Source organism: Tyto alba, unplaced genomic scaffold (assembly GCF_018691265.1).
Source record: "Tyto alba isolate M040663 unplaced genomic scaffold, T.alba_DEE_v4.0 Super-Scaffold_13, whole genome shotgun sequence".
In the NCBI taxonomy this organism is placed as follows: domain Eukaryota; kingdom Metazoa; phylum Chordata; class Aves; order Strigiformes; family Tytonidae; genus Tyto; species Tyto alba.
The window spans coordinates 4,478,462-4,499,333 of record NW_024881275.1 but is presented as its reverse complement, the minus strand read 5'-3'; the positions used below and the strand labels follow the sequence as shown (position 1 = coordinate 4,499,333).

Below are 20,872 nucleotides of genomic sequence, written 5' to 3'. Positions count from 1 at the left end.
TCATCACAAAATAACATCTCTGCAAACTGCTTCTGTTTCTCTCACATTCACATTTATTGTATTTGGGCTTAGTCCTGCAAACAATTACTTACCTCACTAACTTTATCCATGGAAGGGTTGTCACGGCAGTCTGAGGGCCCATCCTTGCCAAAACTTGGTATGTGTGAACACTATCCTTACAGAAGAGAGCTTTTTAAGTAATAATTTCCACTTGAGGGACTTTCACATGACACTTAAAACTAAGAACAAACTCCTTCATTAAAATGTGTCACTTAATCTTTTATTGGGAAGATACTTGAGGAAATAAAGAGATAAATACAATAAGAATTAATTGGTAGAGCTTGCAGGTAGCTAAATTACTTTAATTACAGAAGAATTTAGGAATCAAATTCAGGCTAATAGATCACTGCAATGCCTACAGCTGGAGCATTCATTTTTGTTAGCCCACATGCAGACACACTCAGCAGATTTAATTTAACGCAAATGTATTTGGTCATGTCTGAAAATACATCAGCTTTCATTAAATAATAAAGAAGCATTTTTCATGCACTAGTATGGCAGGCTACCTAGAAAAACCTTATAAGTCTGCAAAATATTTCACTTAGATTAAGAACACTTAGCAACTGCCTGGGCGCATGCCATATGTGGGGAATTCTGGCCACTGTATCCATACCGATAGGAGCAAAACAACTCCTCCCAGCTAATTCTCATTGCTTTGTGGTTTTATGGGAAAAGCACCATGAAGAACACAACCCGGCATCTGGGGTATGCAGCTGCCTTTGTTTCACGGATGTTTTGTGCACTCAAGAGGGCAGGCAGTTTTCTATATGAGCCTGGGGATCCTGGTGGAGGACTTTCAAATAACATGACTCATTGGATTTAATAATTGCACACGGTGCAGGTCAGCACATGATTTGCACCACGTCATGCTTCTAACAGAGAGATATTGCACAACTGTATTTTTATAAATCACAAGCACTGAAATAAGAAAGGCTGAAGAGTTGAAAGCAGGAAAAAATAATTACAGTACATACACTCCTCCTAATAGTAAACAACGTGTGGGGAATTACATTTGCTAAATATTTCAGTATGTTTCAAAATAAGCATATGGGTGATAATTTTAAATCCACTTTTAAACAGGCTTTGTGGCAAAGCTGGACTGGGCAATTTGGCGGTGGATAAATTCCCCAGGTAGCACAGAGGACTGGTGCCCTCTCCAGCTTCACAGGTTTGCCGCGCATAATGCATGAAGAAGGTGCTCTTGTAAGGCAGCCTGTGATTGAGCAGCACAGTCTCAGGCTACCTAATGGAAGGGTGGCCTGTGCTCTGCTGATAAAGAGAGTTTTCTTTGGCACTCTTGTACCCAAAAGAGCAGCCACATGTGTCTATGGCACTTCTCTGGAAAGAAAAGTGCCTCCCAATTAAATTCCAAAGTCCAGACATTTTCACCACCCAACTGAGTGCCTTATTGTGTCTGGCTGAAGCAAAGCCTGGCAGCACACAAGTGAGCAAGCACTGGCTGCAGAGAGAATACCAGGGACCCAGCGAGAGCATCGGTGTCTGCGGTGGCAGAACGTCCGAGCGTGGCTACGTGAGCGGGGAAAACTGGGAGGCAACCACACAGAATGAGAGTCGAGAGGATGGAGGGAGGTTTAACAGTAGGGATGTGGGAGAAGATGTGATGGGGGGAAAAGAAGAGTGGAGGGGAGACAGAATGAAGAAAACAAGAAGCAAGGAATGAGGGGAACACCTCTGAAAGTAATGTATGTACAAGACCGACAAAAAAAGGGCAGTGGAAAGCAAGAGGAAAAAACAAAGTCATGGGAATTAATAAATTACATCTGTGAAACTTAATAGAAACTTAATAGAAAGCTGAATGATAGATATGAAGCTGTGGAGATGGTCACATCTGTGGCACAGGTTAGTGTTTGGCACTAATCTCTTTGTAAGAAAGCTGAACAACAAAATTGAAGTCACTGCGGGGAAACAGAAGGTCTAGACAGAGACACATTGCTATTTAGATTTCTAAATTGGAGCCAAATTGGAAGGGGGGTGGGAATTAAAGATATTGTGGCCTTCAGTATTTTCTGTCCCTCTCCATAAAGTTCTAAACCAACCCTGACAGAGTTGCCTTTTATTCTTAGCTCATAAAGAGTGATTTTTTTGCCTGAGGAATACACCAAAAAGCAGGTATTCCCAAAATATCCCCCCTCAGGCAGAAACATTTAATTTCTTCAGGGGACTGCAAAACCTCTCTACTTTGGACATCAATTTATATAATCGTTGCTCTGTAAAATACATAGCTGATGTTTTTGGAGTTCACCACCTCGTCCTGCTTTGCATTGGTTTGAGCAGAGCGCATCGGATGTGGATAGACGCAAGTCAAACCTGGCCAGTCCCTGTTTCCTCTTCCAAATCTAGTGCTTCACCAACCCGGTGCTGCAGGTGGGACTGGTGAACAGACCTCCTCTGGATAACATCAGCACTATCCTCTTCAGAACCCACCCAGCACATCATCCCAGCCGTCACCAAGAGCTCACCATCCCCGTGCCCACCTCTGTGGTGATCTCACCCTCTCTCACAGCACGACCATGAGTCTTAGTTGTTACTTACATGAGGACCTTCAACATAATGCACAGGCATTAACAAATTAAACACTTCGACGGCCTTGCAAGGCAATAAATGTTACTGTTTAAATTTATTTCAGTGGTCATGAATCTGATTCATCGGATTGAATTTGGCCCCATAAGGCAGACCTTCACAAAGGAGTCTGGCAGGTTTGAGAACAAAACCCAGCTTCTGTCTTTGTTGAATTATTTTCCTTATTCTAATGGGAAAAAAAATAATTATGTGGTATGTACTTGGGAGAAAATAATTTGTTACAATAAACATTGCACATTTCAGAAGTCCCATTCCCAGCACTTACAGCAAAATGTTACTCAAAACCCCATCAAAATCCAGGGCAAGAAACTTCTGTTTGTTTTCTCTCCCACTCAGCAAAGCACTTAAATTTGTGTATGTCTCTAACTTTGAGAACACACTTTAAGTTTATAGTGCTGTTGAGCTTATGTCTGATTAGCTGCAAAGTGCTCAGTATCTTGCAGGATTGCTCCAGTGATTTTGTTAGTATTTTTAATATTCTTGTCAGAGTCTAATTCTGCACTTTTCACTCACCTTACATGTCATTGACTAAATAAGTAGTGCTGGTGAAGGCTATTCACAGAAGTACTACAGAAGTAAGTAAAAAATGGTACATTCAAAACCTTATTAAATGATCCATTATAACCAAAACAGTAATATTTTATCTTAGTGGCTTTTTATTCTACTTTATTTATTATCTTTTCTAGTAAAGAACAGAAAATGAAAACACAAACTTTATAAATTGTTGCTGGAGGTGTTTTTGCATAAGCTTTGTAAGAATGAGTCTGTTGTTTTATATTATGCTTGATATTTTCCTGTATATTATTGATTTTCTTATAGTAGAAGTGTAGAAATACATGAAAAACATAAAATGTTACTTATAGATACAGAAATTTTGAGGGCACTGCATACATTTATATGCATATTTACATATAATATAGTAAGTATAGAGAGACAGGTATCTATATGTGTAGTGTGTATATTTATATAGGTACTTGGAAACAACATATATATATATGTAAGACTATATGTGTTTGTATATATAAGTACTTTTTTTTTTTTTTAATTTCTTTTTTCAAACACTTTTGGACAGATATTTTTGCCTCCAAATAAAATGGAACTTGAGCAGACACATTATCACAACATTTATTTTGAAAATATTTCAATAATCTCCTCAAAAGACTTCACATATGCAATCTAATTTTTCTCATAAGGTACTTAAAGTATAAAATATACAGTAATTTGGGCTAATTCTCCCCAGCATTTGAAGGCTGCAGTACTGCTGACTGGCCAGCAACAGAGTTTGCAAAAAGTGATTATCTTAATATTCTCTGTATAGATTTGACATCAGCAGTCACCTGTCTAAACACATGAAATACATAGATGATAGCACTATATACAGGCACCACAAAGGATGCTTAATTTCCAAATGATATTAATGTATGTTATGACCTCTTGACAGACCTGTAATAGTTAATATCTGCTAAACAGTGCTTTTAAGTGCTCGCTTTATAAATCTCATAGCTAGACAACTAGAAACTCTTCAAGGGTCAAATAATCACCTATGAAATAGTGCACCTGTAATTTGTGTAATTCTCACATATACATGATTGTACTAGTTATAGTTCTGGCAATATATTTAACTGTTCTGTAATTGATAAGAAATTTAGATTCTGTTATTACAAAGTTCACCTATTTGTGTAAAGAAAAATATGATCTCATAGAAATGAACTGCACTAATATTGGCCTAATGCTACTGTACAGCAGTACTGGCTTTTAGCAACATCATTTAACTCTTTTGCCCTTCACAGAAAATAACTGAAGAGCTGCTTAGTTTAACAACAACAACAAAATCATATATCCTTGGTACTGAATGAGCGGCTTCACAAAAATAGCACAAAATCACAACAGTGGTCTTCTGACTAGTAAACACAGTACCAAATAATATCATGAGGATTATTACCAAAAGTAGGCTTTTGTTGCCTGTAGTCTTGCTGAATCTGCAGAAGCATTTCTCAAATAAAGACATTTCATTTTGATAGGTCTTAAATCATAAAAACCTGACAAAACACAAGGCCATTATGCGTTGAAAAGGTAATGCTAATCCTCATAATAGAAAGGTACTTTTTAATTTTGGTGAAATAAAATAAAAATAATGATGTGTGATAACGGTACTAAAAATTGGAAAAATGAAATAAGGCATACAGTCACTGAGATCTCAGGGGGTGGGGTCTTCATGAAATAGGTCTTGGTTTTGCAATTCAAATGCATCATAAGCACTATTTTTTCCTCTTGCCACCTAGGCAGTAGTGACTCAGTATATGGAAATAAATATACTGAAATCAAAATTTTTGTAAATGTAACATAAAACCAGTATTTAAGCCTGTTAGGAATTTGGTGTCACATGCCATCATTCATAAAACCATGTGTTGTTATATACTTCAAATATTTATGCATTTTATTTCAATAGCAGAGCATACTTGGAAAGAAGATGAACTTTGCAAACAATTCTCAAGTCATCCTTGCATAAAATTTGGCAGAAAATGTAATGGGTTTTTTTTTTGCAAAATTCCTGTTTAAAAATCAGATACTTCTCTATACAAAATTCTGTGTACATCCTTCTGTGTCATTATCTTCAAGTAATAGGCTACCTTCATCAAACATGCACCTGAGGTTTCAAAGATAGGGATTTGTTATGGAACTTTCTTGTACAGGCTCTACACACGCCTTGTAGCTTGACAAACAGATCATTCAATTGATTTTGTTTTCTTTAGAGTGCTAACTTTAAAAATAAACTCTACTAGTATCCTATGGTTGACATATAGCCAAATGCAGCATAAAGAAAGAGAAGCTTCACATTGGATCTACACAGAGCACATGCTTCTGCAGATGACTGACTACTTACAACAGTGAAAATAATTGTAGCATCTTGTCTGTCAGACTTCCCAGCCACTTTCAGGTAAATATGTACACATGTTTGTATAAGAAACACCTGAGAACTCTTCCCAGGGTTTAACTTCTTTTCACATATACTCAGTTGCGAAAACATAAAATCACTGACACTGAAATAGAAATATTTCTATGTAGACACATATCTGTCTATATCTTCATATAGGTATGCACATACCTTAAACATTTAAATAACCTCCAGCCTCCAAATTATTTATTGTTAGAAATTTAGCTGAAATTTTTATGTGTATTTTCCGCCAATTCATTATTCTTATGATATACATCCAAGCACACAATCTCCCACAAGTTTAAGTGTATCTTTACATTAAAGCACACCTAACGCAGGGCCAAATCCTGAGTCCTTGGTGAGGATGTAGTTCTACAAGCTACTTTACACAGATTTCCATTGTTTAATGCTAACTTTCCCCTGCAGGCTGTATAGTTTACAGGCTTGCAGACCAAGGCCTTAATTCTTCAAACCACAAACACAAAATTCCCATTGGCTCCACCAGAGATGGGATATGCAGAAGGTTTTGGGGTTGAGACCTTGATTAAGGCCCATTCGGAATGCAGAAGGATGAAGGAGGACTGAAGGACCAGCTTGTGAGCCCTGTACTCACAGAGAGCATCTTTCAGCCCAACAAGAAGCACTGATGAAATCAGTGGAGATACTCATGAAGGAGAGCAACATTTGGGGAGAGGAGCTCATAGGCCAGTCTTCGGAGTAACTCAGGGCCATCACATACTGGTGTGGGTCCTGAAGAGTAGAAGGAATTTAACAACACATAAAGGCCCGTGCAATTATTCATCCAAAATCATGCAATTGTATTAGTAGAGTGTGTAAGTGAACACTTCGGACAGGAGCAGTGCAATATTGTTGATATCAACGATTTCAGAGTACATGTTTGTAGGCTTTGACAGTGGCTGCTGACAGAGCTGTTGCAAATGTAATTTTTGACAATCACAGTTAGCCACATTACCTCTATGTGGTCATGGTAAGGTGTCTAAAAAAAACCACAGAAAACACCACCTCACTCACGTCTCTCTCTCCCCCTTAAAAAAAAAGAAAAATAAACGAAACACCCTACGCAGCGGTCCGTTGTGTCGGGATCTCGTTGGGGGCAAACGAATGCATGTGTTAACAAGCCCTAACCTTCCCTTTTGTGTTTGTTTCTTCATTAGGCTCTAACAGAGCTTCTGCCCCCGCGCTGAAGGTTTGATGAGAAGATGGTATGACAGGCTTGGCTTCTCCCCATGCAGCTGGCACCGCCGATACCAGAAGCCAGAGCCTGCTGCAGCGGGATCAGGCGAGGCTCCTCCGGAGCACGGTCTGACTGTCAGTTTCCCACCCGCCTCCCAGCACCCAGCTCCCTCCCCAAAGCCCCTTAATGAGAAGTGGAGGACAATGCCAGTATTGTTGTTTCTATTCGGGATCTGGTGGAAAGAACAATCGCTGTTTACCCAAGCATCCGCGCTGCCCAAACCCTGCCGATAATTACTTCTAGAGCCTCTGATTAACTCTGCTCTCTGCTTTCAGCATAAAAAGCTACTGAGCCGGGGGCAGGACAAACCTTTCTGTCTCTTCTGGTCTTTTAACAGTCTGCTTGAGTATTGCCTGGGCCTCATCTTGGGTGCAGAAGTGAGGATGCACCTGAATCTGCACCAGGCGAGCAGACAAGGAACCTGCGCCACAGTATGGTGCTGGAAATACAACCCTTCTCCCCCACCAAAAATATAGCAATCCCCTCTGAAAAAGCAAGCCTTCGATTTCCAGTTCCTGGTCCTCTTTACAACTGTCAGCAATTAGTAAAAAAAAAAAAAAAAAAAAACCTTTCTAATTAGCACAGGCATCTCTCAGCAATTTATCCTTCCTAAATTTTTGTGGTTGAGTATGCGGCACAAAACCAACAGCAAATCATAAGCATCACGAGCATGCAAGGGACTTTGTTTTGTTTGGGTAAGCCAAGCAAAATGGAACTGTTGCTGAGTCTATTTCTAGGATGCTGGCAATAATTTTAGTCTGTCAAACCACTCGGTCTTTCCTCACCAGCTTTCCTTCATAGCCCCACCATGCAGTCTGATGCTAGTGCTATGCAAAACACCATCATGAATATGTGTAATTATGGAGATTCATGGTAATTTTTCAGGGTTATCCGATGTGACGTTTATAGGACAGCAGCATACATCAGTTTAAGCAAGAGTGACAAATATCCTTTTTATTTCTATAGTATTTTTAATATTTCCTTGGTTTCTCCTGGGAGCGGTGTGAACTGGTAGGAATTTGAACAAGATATTTTAAAAATCAAATACTTTACTAGCATACTACTTTTTAAAGCTTCCGGTTTTTAATGTACATGTGATATGTGTGCATGCATGTAAGACTGTCTTACTTAATGACATTTATTTATGTGAAATGAATAAAAGTCTTTCTGTAAATATTTTATATGTTATTATCCTGTTACCTACATATAACAATAGAGAGTAAAATGTCTCATGTATTGGACTGCTTTCTGAAAATTAGTTTCATCTGTCTAATTACTTCAGTAATCTGATTACCTACCTGACAGAGTGATTTAGCAAGCTTTTCTTTTCATTTTTAAGCACAGATTTTTAAAACAATGGCATTAAATGGTTTAGTGTTAACTATGGTGAGCGGCAATTATGTTCCAGATCTGTCGTACTTCCTAGAGGTTTGGATATGTTGTTTATTAGATAAAATAATTGGGTTCTAGTCTAAAAATGTGCTGTTTGCAATGATTACTATGAGAATTTTTGTTCTTGGTATTTTGAGTGGTTAGCACATCAGCAAGACCTTCTAATTCATGACATGATTTCATTTAAGGTCAGCAAAGTTACTTGTAGATGAAGGTGTAATGCACTGCGAGGCCTGAAAATATCAGTGGATATTCACCACACATTAGTATGCAACAATAAGATTGAGAAGTCTAGACTTTCATGAAAAAATAGTAAAAATGCCTGCTGCATTGCACATTACGGTATTACTGGATGTTGTTATACAGTTAATTAATTTTCAAAAGAAATCAGTGTTATTTACACTGCCACGTGCCCCAAAATATTCACAAAACAAAACATACAGCATCATTAGTGTATGAATCCTTCAGTCTTAACAGAAATTATTCTATGGTTATATACCTAAACAGAAAAAATATTGCAGGCCACATTAAAGAGAAAACACAACACTCTGATTTTAATTGTGTATATTCTTAATTATTTGTTCTTCATAAAATTTAAGAATGCATTTAATTGTCTCTCTGAAATATGTAAATACACCACTGTATTTGCGTTTATGAAAACAGATGTATTTTTTGTCTTATTCAACATTTTTAAAAAGTTATTTAGTATGGTAAATTTAATGGACATAAACTCAATCCTGTCCTCCATGTGTAACAATGTAGTGGAAGAGGAACTCACTGAAAGTCCTGTCTTTCATTATTGTGCAAGATCTCAGATTTAATTGGGGAAATTAGCCAGAAGGTAATGAAACAACACGGGAAGCCTTCGCTTTGAATAATGCAGGGATGCCAAATCTAACATTTTACATTTATTTGTGGCTGTATATACATACAGTATAAACCTGACTGTGACACACTGCAAATACAACTTACAGCTGTGCTACTGCATATGAAAGGAGTGCAAAATGCTGCGCCCAAGGCACATGGGTGTGCACACGTGTCTGGACCTCTGCGTGGGTGCATGTTCATCCCACCAGCACAAAACAATACGGTCCCCAAACATTGCATTTTTTAAATGGCTAAAATGTATAATCTCTCAGACCGTCCATGAAGATCAAATGAATGTTTTAAAATGCCTTTTTTTTTTTTTCAGAAAACATGGATACGCATTGATGTAAGTGTAGGAATTTTCTCTGTTTTCTTTGAGGACATTGCATTTGTCAGCCACAGGAGTGATCAAGGTTTACCCCCACCTGCCCCATGTTCACAAAGCGTCTACGAACGGAGACCCCCACACAGCCACGGAGAGATGTCCCCCAAAAAATGTTCAGTGTCTTTTAGACATGGAGCCAAACCACACATCAGAGCATGGCTTCTGGATCACCTAAACCCTCACAAGCTCATAGAATAATATATAGTAGGAAAACACTAGGGCTGTGCCCCTGTATGCTCTCAGTGCATATTTTTCCTGTTCTCATACCCTAACTCTTGTAGGATCAGCCTTGTGACTGACCTTGCGCTTGTGCTCTGTTCACTACTCAGACCAAGCTAAGTTACAAAAGCTGTTCAGCGAAGGCTGGAGGTTTGGGAGCCACGTTTAAGTGGATATGCCTGCTAAGGTGCTAAGGCCCTGATCCTGCAAGCCACTAAGCAGCTCACAGAAGGTGCCAACATCCTACATCAGAGTTACAGGGAGAGCCATCTGGAGAGCAGCACCTTGAGAAAATCGTAATGTGTTCCTTTAAATTAGTGACAAGTCAAAGGATTGTACTACAGTACACTCTCATTAAAAGTGAAGGCCTGGTCTATTTAAAATTTTATTAAAATATTGTGTTATGGGTTTTTATCACTACCAGCTATTAAGATTGGAGTGCTAAGCATCACCAAAATATTTTATGAAGCTATTAGGTGATGAAAATGGGCCAGTGCTATGTTATAAATTCACTACATGCATGCTCACATGTAACAGTTGCTTGCATTTTTCATGCAGCTTGAAAAATACTAATAGATGCATATGGCAGGTAGAAAATTGCATCTCACTAAATAAGCATAGAAAGGTGTAAAATCTTTCTGACATAGATTTTCAAGGATTGTTTTAATTTACTTTTAAAACCTTGATCTATAATTTTATTTATGGGAAGTAAACTTCTGGAATTAAACGGACACAGTTTCCAAAGGGTGAATATGGTAGATACTTCCTTTTGAATTGCTAAGGAGCAAAATACAATAATTTGGTGGCAAGCATCTGTCTGGTAGTCATATAAGATAAATTCATAAGAAATACAGGAAAGATATATATTTACTGTTTCTGCTAAACCAGCCGTTATTTATCTTAGCAGGATTTTTTTCACCTATGAGTGAAAAACAAACTTTCCTTCAAGACGTCTGTGAACCGAATAATAAATGTGAGGTCTAAATCCTGTATGGAAATCAGCTGGGTTTAATCCTGGATATTCTTCAGGATGCAAATCAGGGCAGGAGGTTTCCCCCATCCTGCTGTCATATGGGCAGCCAATTTACAGGCGCGGGTGCACACTGTACGTGATGTGGGCTCTCCTGCACCTCCCCCTCGCCCCAAGACTTGGTCTCAGCTGCCTGCCTTTCACAGAAAACCACAGACCAAGGAAACATATCAGTAATAGCGCCCTGTAAATTAACTTGACATTTGACGCAGGGAAAAAAAAAAAAAAAAAAAAAAAAAAGAAAAAGAAAAAGAAAAAGAAAAAAAAAAACAACCTAAAAGCTTACAAAAGACATTGAAAACAAAAGCCACTCAGGACCTGCACTACATATAGTGTGGATTTAAGAGATCTGGAAAGTGGTTATGCTCTTGCAAGGAACACACTCAGCTCCCCTCATCTTTGTTAAGACAACTCAGTCACTCTTTGTTAAAGCCACAGCATCCATCAAATAAACAAAAAAAATACCCTGTGCTTCCACAAAACAGCCACCATGGAGCCAAATAGTACCAAGGAAGTGCATTGCTAGCTATGGGCTTGGCTTCATCTTACGTCCCTAAAACTGTAAGTTAAAAAATATGCTGATGTTAAAAAATAAATTAGAACTATTAATATTAATTTACTATTAATAAGGTGTGCTACACAATTAAGGTATAGATAATCTAATGCTAGTATTTTATGATTGGCAAGCAGCCTGCTAAACACGTGAGGCATGTAAACACCATTGTATCTTGAAAATATCATTAAAGTAAACATTTCATTTTTCTCTGTACTTGAAGCTACAGATTTTTTTTTTTTTTTTTTTTTTTTTTTGTCAAAAAGTACTGGAATCAAAGACAAACTATTGCTGGAATATTAACTGCTTCTCTGACTCTGCTTGCAATATCAATAGCAATAGGATACAGAGAGATGGAGCATATTTAAGCTATTAGACATGCAGGAATGTTGTTATGCTTTATTGTGTCTGCCTGTCCCCACCTCCCTTCCTTTGCCTGCCACCTCTCCCTTCCTCCCTCCCTCCCTCCTGTCTTTCACACACACACACAGATGCACACACATACATACATACAAACACACACACACACACGCTCCCCCCTCTGCAGAGCTGGCAATACTGCACCTCACAAGTGTCTGGCCTTATGCTTTACAAGCAGAAGAGTGTACTGGTAAAATGCATAATCTTAGCATCTCTGCTTCTTGATATTCATAGATTTATTTACAAGTCCCTGTGTTCTACTTTTTTTCCTGTTTCTGTGGTTTATAACACTGGCATGCCCATATTCTTGTGGGAATTTCGAACAAGAATCGAGATATAACTGGCAGAGATTCTATAATGTAGTCTGCATTTCCATAATTTAGCTGTTTGGGGTTTTTTTAAAGAGACAATTTTAAGAGGTTTATGGACTTACAGATATATGAAGAGTATTTTGATTGGCTTTTTTAGCACTTCAACTACTTAAGGTTCTGTTTGTGTAAAATGGCTGTAATAAAATGAATTTATGTACACATATATGCTTGTGTATATGTAAATGCATTTGGAATGAAAAAGTTCGTAAATCATTGTCAATTGTGCTGATTAAGCCCTACACTCTCATGCTAGCAATGTTAAGATTTTTCACAAAAGAGTTAAAATGCTAAAGAAAGAGTTATTCATTTTAGGTTTTCTTTTGGTAACAAGTGAAAAAAAGGATTTAACTAGTTCAAAGGAAGTCATTCATACTTAGCTAATTTTCACTTCTTCAAGAAAGCCTCTCATTAGCACATTTGACAATTGTCAAATGGACATTTCCATCTTGTAAACAGAATGATATAGTGCCTTTCATGAATGATTTATTTTCTAAATATTTACAGAAAGGGGCTTGATTCTCCAAGTTCTTGCACATAAGTACACTTACCTGAGTAAACATCTAGATATCAATGGATTGCTCATAAGTAGTTTCTTGTAAGCAAATTTGATGAATTGGGCTCTAAAATTAAAAAATAATTTCAATATACATTCCATTTACTATTTTAGTGTATTTTTCCCCCTTTTTTTTCCTCAAGATCTACATGTGAACAAATAATTGACAATACTTTTCAGACTACAACAATAAAAAAATAACACAACATGTACTTATCATGTGTACTACTTACATTTTTCACCCCCTTTCTATTTGAAGCAACAAGATATTCCTCATAAATTCACCATAAGAAAAATATTATTGCTCTTAATGTGGGCATGTACTCCACATTATTAAGTGAGAATAATATCTTTCAAAAACATAGGTAATTTGCTGTCGGATGCAAAACATTAACATTACCCTGTCTAGGGTTTGAGGTTTTGTTTTCTTCTGTAAGTAACCTAATGTTTTTGTAAGACGTTGCTTCAGTAGTAAAGCAATTTAGAGTGGAGGATATTTTTAGACTACATTCATTTAAAGGAGGGGGAGGGAAAGGCCGTGCAGTAAGATATACATGTATTTGTAATTCATATTGTTGCTGTGCTTCTATTGTGCTCTGAGCTTCCTTCATGGCTGAGATGGGGAGCTGGCATCCAGACAGTGCAGCAGGGCAAAAAAAAAACCCTCACTGAAAACACAAATAGTGAGGTTTCTCCCTCTCCTCCGTTATCCCTGCTAATTATCACCATGCTTCTTCTATTTTAAAAACCAAAAGCAAATAGCTGTAGGCTAGGAAGGTATATCTGGTCAGTCTGTTAAATAACGTTATTAAGCCTTTTGGTCCAAAACAGAGATCTTTTCATTCGGGTCTTTCAAGAGCCTCAGTCTAAGCATTCAAAAAGATGACAGAAAAATGAACAGGAATGTGCAAGCATTAAATGTTTAAATTCTCTACTCCTTGGTCATTATATCGATGGCCATATTTTACAGCTTCCCCTCCCCCACCATACTTTTGCTGATTTAACCTCATTTGCATAGCCTTATTATGCATATAGCCTTTGTTCTTCTGATATAGAGTATAGCAGTGACAAAGCAAAACATATATACAGAGATAACCTTTTCTTGTCTTTAAAATTGTTCCAGCCATCTGACATTAGCATTTGATTTTTTAACATAATTCAGCATTAAATCAGATATATCTTCTTGTTTATAAAATACTAACCAATTTACTCCTGTTTAAGAAAAAGAAAAGTCAACGTCTAAACTGCCTCCAAAAACCTTTTGCTTTAATAATGCATTCAGGTTTTCTGTTGATAGCAGTTTAAGCAAACACACTATCAGTAGGTAACAATTAAGAAGTAACTGTTTATTTGTGACAAATGAGATATCTGCTATATGTCTAATTGTATGAATCTTGATAAAAGAATATAAATTATTGAATCTGACAGATAAGGCTCAACACGGACAGCCATCCTATGATTCCAAGGGTTCCTGCTTGCTTCATACTGTAAAACAAAGAGTGGATCCCCAATGTGAGTTATTACTTTCTGATTTTTCTCATACTGTACCAAGTGTCTTTTGATGTTATGGAAATTTGAGGCTGATTCATCCAGCTTTATCCACTGATTTCAGCAGATCTGCCAACCAGAGGGAAGGCCTCAGAATCAGTGCCTTGGTTTCTGTCCCAAAGTAGGTGATAGAGGTTTTAAAACTACCCCCTTGAAAGGGAAAGGTAAACTCCCAGTGGCTGCAACAGGAACACAACTAGGCCCACTTCGAGAGAAGCATGAATTTGTTTTAAAAAAAGTCTTTGCCCTCAGTAGAATTTTAGGATGTAAAAAGAAGGAATAGTTTGACTGCTTGAGCTTTATATTGCATGATACCTTCCCTTTCCTGAGATTCCTATATGGGAAATTAACCATTTCTTTAATTTCTAAGATCCTATGGAAATAATTGAATGAATCAAATACAATATCATTAAACTTCTTTCTAAACGAGAATGATTCTAGCAGTGCTAAATTCTTACAATATCACCACCATCACCTTCCTTCTAGAAACTAGATAACAAAAGGTATTTTCTTTCTCAAAAGAGGGTGCTAAACTTAAAGAACACAACGCTGTCCCCATCACCTTGTTTCAGAGCATCTCCTATCAGAATTGGTTACACTTCATCAATATGATGTGGTATAAATAAAATAGCTCCATAATTCAAGGGAGGAAACATCCTTAGCATTACCTGTAACAATTTGTCCATGCCTTCCTGGCAGCTGCCACAATTACTCGATTCAGACAGCTATATTCAGTGCATGCTTTTAAATAAAATGTGAAGTGCTTTTAATTGAGACTTTTACTTTGTTCCAAGTATTTCTTGCACTGATTAATCAGGTCATCTTTCATATGTGGGAAGTAGCAGTTGTTTCAATTTTTAAGGCATTTATTTGGTTTGGGACATAGTTCATAAAAACTGGAAGATACAGTCTAGGAATATGTTCACAGGGGCACTACGTAAACTACCAGACCTTCAGTGAGCTCTGCACACACGTCAGTGCCAATGTGCTGTCTCTCCCAAACCAAAACCTTGTTCTCCACACAATAGTTTCACGGAGGTTATAAATGGTATTTTTAAAATCTAGGCCTAAAGGTTTCGTCGTGGCGTGCATATTATTACGCTAGCTTCCTACTACCCGTGTGCATGGACTTGGCGGAGTGGTTGCCCACAGAAAACACCACGTTGAACAGGCAGCCAACAGACCATCCTGCTCTGCAGAAGGCAGAAGCTCCTTCCGTTGGCTGCCTCGTATGAGCCCTCACCAAGAACCAAGAGGTGACCCTCAACGTGACCTGCTTCGCTCTGGAGTCTCCCTGGGAAGTCTAGGCCTGTTTGTCATCCTACCATAAAGCACTATTTTTACAGAGCTTTAGTCTGAGGTGCCTAAGAATCCCTTCTAGATCTCACCCTAGACATTTTGCTGATGTATGAGAAATAAGATCAAACTCAAATGTTACAGCCAGAGCTTGCGGGAGTGGTTTTCCAACTGAATAAAGGCAGAAGATCGGTGAATATGTAAATAACTGGAGAAGAATGCATCCTGTGATGATTTAAATATTGTGATACTTGCTCATCATCATCATCCAGTGAGGGATACATGGAACTTATGCACAACTGACTTTCTTACAGAAAATCCTTGCTACAAAAAAAAAAAAAAAAAAACAACAAAACAACACAGCAAAGCCGCGATGTGCCTTGGCGTTGCTCTCAGGGGCTGAGGACCCCAGTCCATCACATGAGCTTCCCACTAGTGAACATCCCGCTCCTAGACATTGAAACAGACATGCTCGAGAGTTTCAAACGTCAACCCATACTCCATAGCGAAATGTTTAACTTATTCAGCATTTTGCATTGGTGCTGTTTCACACAAATGCGCTGTCCAGGACAGCACATCTGCAAGTTTAGAAGGACCAAGCTCCTGGGAACAATGTCTACAGCATGCTTTCCCTCTGTAGATGCTTATGAAGCTGACAGAAATCAGTCAGCTGAGGAAGATTTTTAAAGAAAATGTGGCTATGAGTCATCACGCTCTTCCAGGCTGACAATTTTGAAAATAAAGCAGAGATGAGGAAAACAGGCCTAAAGGTAACCCATTCACAGACCTTGCCTTCCTATACCCATCCCCGCCACAAACATGAGATAAGGAAAACAATTGTCCCTTTCCGTAAGCATGAAATTATGAAGAGTTTCCTAGAACACTGTCAGGTGTGGGAATGTAGAAACAGAGGAAAATATATGATCTGTAATAATACACCTCCTTGGGGTTTCACTTGTTTGGGAAATATTGCATGTGTGTACAGTATTTAACAAATTGGGTAGTACTACTACAAAACAGTGAGTTACAGGGATAACAGATAAGGGGTTGTACCCAAGGAGGTGTCATCTTTCCTTGCAGGGATTTGAAGAGGACTAGAGAGTTAGTAGCATTTATACAGCCCAGAGTGCAAGTGTGTAGAGTAGAGTATAAACAAGAGATAATAAAATTATATATATATGTTATAGCTAATATAAAAAAATCTCTGCAAATTGTCTTACATCGTACATATTTGATACACTAGTTATTTAGTTACTCAACAATAACTGTAATAATTATTTCTAAAATAATTATTTCTAAATCAATAGCCTATGTGGCTATGTAAGTAACATAAGATGCTCCTTGTCTCTGACTGGGATAATGCTACTTTTGGAATGAGGCTTTTAACACTCGTGACTATGAATGAAAAGTTTTCAGGTCATGATTGTTTGGTAATATTTGTTTAAAATTGTCTGTTACAGTGACTGTTTCCTCCAGTAAACTACTTTTTTAAAAATACTCATACACAGAAGAACAGAGTCAATTACTATGAATCACTCAAAAATATGAACAAACATTTATTGACAATGATGCGAGGTATTTACCAGCCTCTAACGCAGAAGGGAAGTAACAGCTGTAGGCACTGAAAGTCATCTCTGAAGCTTTCAGTAGCTTGCAAACAGGGAGTTGAATTTGTTTGGGTTGGGTTTGGTTTATTCATCATGCAGATTCCCTGCTTGGACTGACCTGCTCTGGGATTGTTGCTGTTAGTTTTGGAAGACTTAGCCTTGCAGTTTTCTTCATCTTATCTTATGTTGTTGGTGATAGTAAGTAGAAGCAATGTTTAAGTTTTAGCTGTCAAAATTTGATCTTTGTTTATATACGTACAAATATTCATCCAGCTGCTTACATTTTCACACTATTGTTATAACAAAATAAACGCATTTTGTCTACTTCTGAAATTTGCAAAAAAATAAATTTGTACTGCACAATGTATTGGAAAAAACATTATATAAAAACAAATTATATTATTTTTGTACAAGTAGATGCTGACATTTTTCTAAAGGCAGAAGTAGGTATTTTTATTCACAAAATGCTGCTGTTTCCCTATAGTAATGCATAAGTGGTAGCCTAGTATTAGTCTGAATTCAAACTGGGCCTTTAATGCTTCCACTCTCATTTTTCAGAAGTTCAAATTGACGGTGGCTGAACTATCAACAAAAAACATGGTGCTGCGATACTCAGGCATCTAAATGGATCTGGAATTAGTAGACATCCATCAGTGACTTTCCTACTGTTTTAGCTTTTTACCATGTTTTGAACAGGCTATATAAACAACACAAATTTTTTAACTATGTGATAAAAATATTTTTACATATTTTCATTTTTACATATTTTTAAATATTTTCACATAGAGAATGAGCTAAAACTGAAAATAGCATCTCTGAAAATAAGAACCAGTATTGCACTCTTCAGACAGAGCTCTCCAAGGGTATTCTTGCTGCCCCATGCTTTAAATGCACCGTGTTCTGTTGTCTCCTAGTTTTATTTCCATACATACATATATATATTTATAGCACTCCCTTTGTGGCAAAGGGACTTATATATAGTGTCTAAGGAAAAAAGAAAAAGAAAAAACACCACTCATAACCTTTAAAAAGTTGATTTATGAAAGGAAGACACACTTAGGTGAGATTCAGGAAACAAAAGGCCTGTTCTCATTTCTTTTCTACTGTGCTCAGAAGAATTTGTCTCAGTTTATAGACCTTATTTCTCAGTATGATACTCCCTCCACAGGTAGCCAACAAACGCCATTGCATTTGCAAACTTATTGCAAATAAAATTCCCACAGGGTTAGAATTCCTGTAGGGCTCCAGGGCTACCAAGCCCACCCCAGCTCCAAGAACAGAGCCCAGCAGCCCCCCTACCCTGTATTTCACTGCTCTCTCTGCTGCATAACTTGGTGGCAAAATACGTGTCATCTCTCCCTCTGAGAGCTGCCCACATACAGGAAGGTGTCTGACCTCAGCTATTGGTTACTCTGTCGGCTCAAATGAAAGAAACCTGCACTGCAGCTTTGAAGATCTTACCTTCAAACTCTGCTGATTGAATAAGTGAGAAAAACAGTATGTGACAATATCAGAATGGCTTCAAAGGAAGCTTTAATTCTTACCCTTCCAAACTTTCAAAAGCTCGACTGTACAGTTCTCTTCTAGTGAAACTTTGGGTATATTGACTTACAACAGAATGCACAAACTTACACCTTTCCAAGCTTTTCATGCAAGGAGAAGGGCTTGCCTTTTTATCTTTTCCATATATACTCCAATGCATGAAAAGTCTTTTTTTCTGTAAAAAGGTGACAAAAGGAGGCACCTGTTCAAGTAACATGTAGACCCTGGAAGAGCTGTAACACCATTTACAACTGATTGCACCGAGCAGTTAATTAAAACTGAACAGTATTTATGATGTGAAACAGTAGGTAGAGAAGTGATTTGGGGTTGCTGCTGATATGTATTTTACCATTTGCATTCATCCTTTTTACTAAAACCTACCCCTTTCAGCACAACAGAGGTCATTTCATCACAAGGCCATTTTGTTTCATAAAGCAGCACAAAAGCAACAAGTGGTAGGTTGTAGTGGTAGTTGTGGCAGGATTGTAGATGTTGTTGACAGAGCTTTTCTCAGGACCCTTACTTTTCAAAAAATGCAGCCTTATTCAGGACATGCTCAGCTCTCCATACATGTCCCTATCATAAATTCACCACCAGACTGACCTATTTGGCAAAGCCAGAAGAGATGTCAGAACAAATGAGTTACTTATATTAAGCTGGTCTGGACCCAGCCAGCCTAAATTCCACCTAAATCCTTGTTCCTGTCCTTATATTGGCTGACCCTATGTCTTCTCTCTGCAGAGAAAGTCAGAACTAGCCCCTACCACCAGGAATGGGAAGGTCTGGGTGCGGGCACTCACTCCTCACTCCTGCTCAACTTGCAATAAATATTCAAGATTTTATGCCAGAGAGAAAAAAAAGTTAGGAACAGCATCAGCTGCTCCTGTAGGTATTTTATATTATTTTTAAAGAGCAAAAGAATACCTGTTGATATTATATAAAAAAATCTCTATTCTTCAGAAGATGAACAGATGCCACATCAACTCCAGCCACCTTACTGATCCAAGTCAGCCCAGCTGAACACAAAGTTTGTCCTACCCAAACTCTTTCTCAAGGGTAAGGCAACCTAGATGCTGTTGAATAGCCTGGCAATTCTTACTGTATCCTCAACAGTTAAGATGGGACCACAACAGCATTTAGATGAAACTTCATCAAAGTTTTTCTGACAAAGAGTTGCGTAGCACTGCAAGGTAATTTGCATTAGTGTGTGTACCCTGTTCTTAAGCTAAGGTATTCACTATTTTCCAAGAAGCTACATTTTTTTTAGGAGACTGTCTTTTACTTTATTCTAGATATGCTACTCTTTCCATTGTTTTTAGCTTGTACCAGAAAAGACCATCACCTGAGTTACATACATCTAAGAAAAGACCAAGGTGAGTAACACCAAAATCAGTCTGAGATCTCATTAATTCTTTCACAGAGCAGTACTACAATAAATACTGATGAAGAAACTAAGAATTTTGTTGCATTTTAAATTAATAAAATCTTGTTTAAATTAAGAAAGAAATGGACAGGGTATTTGTGTTACAGAATAATGTACACCTTAAGAAAATAGCTCAAAACGGCATAAGCATTTTATTTACTTCTAGAATTAGAGAGAACCAGAAATTAGAGGGGGGTGTGCATATATTTGTATGTCAATATATACATAATTATGTTTAGAATTCTTCTTAATGAGAATTGTATATATGCATTGTTCCATATTTTGACTTGGCAGCAACTATGCAATTGAGACAGTTACTAGGCAATGAGGCAGCATTTGTCTTTAAGAGATGTTGTCCCCTATAAATTTTGCAAGTGTGTTCTAGTACATGACACTTATTAACTGTCTATTAACTTTTATATACATAATTTTTGATAACTGAACGAAATAATTGACAAACCTCTGAAAAACATCTTTGTTCAAGCTTTCTCTTGAAATGTGTTTGATTTTTATCATCTGTGTTTTTGGAGTCAGGATTTCTTTATTATTAAAGAACCTAGATTTTCAACCCCTGTTTGCAGATCTCCCACTGAAATCAGGTTAAACCTTTGAAGTAAATGGGATTTCTGAACGTGAAGGATTTGTGCATCGTTTGCAATGTGTTTAGGGATATTTTAATGTGTCATCTGGTAATAATTTGAGTGCCCTGATGCAGGTTTTTCAGGTTGCATAAATGGAAGAAATATTTGAAGGTTATTCCTACTCCCCAAAAAGGTAGCAGAAGCATAGTGTACCTATAATATCATTAAAGTCAT

General features: G+C 37.6%; 1 long non-coding RNA gene across 5 annotated transcripts in view; it reads right to left on the bottom strand.

Moving 5' to 3' along the window:
- The window catches only part of LOC116962030, a 127,215-nt gene that overhangs the window by 49,122 nt on the left and 57,221 nt on the right, over nt 1–20,872 (bottom strand). The window lies entirely within an intron of this gene.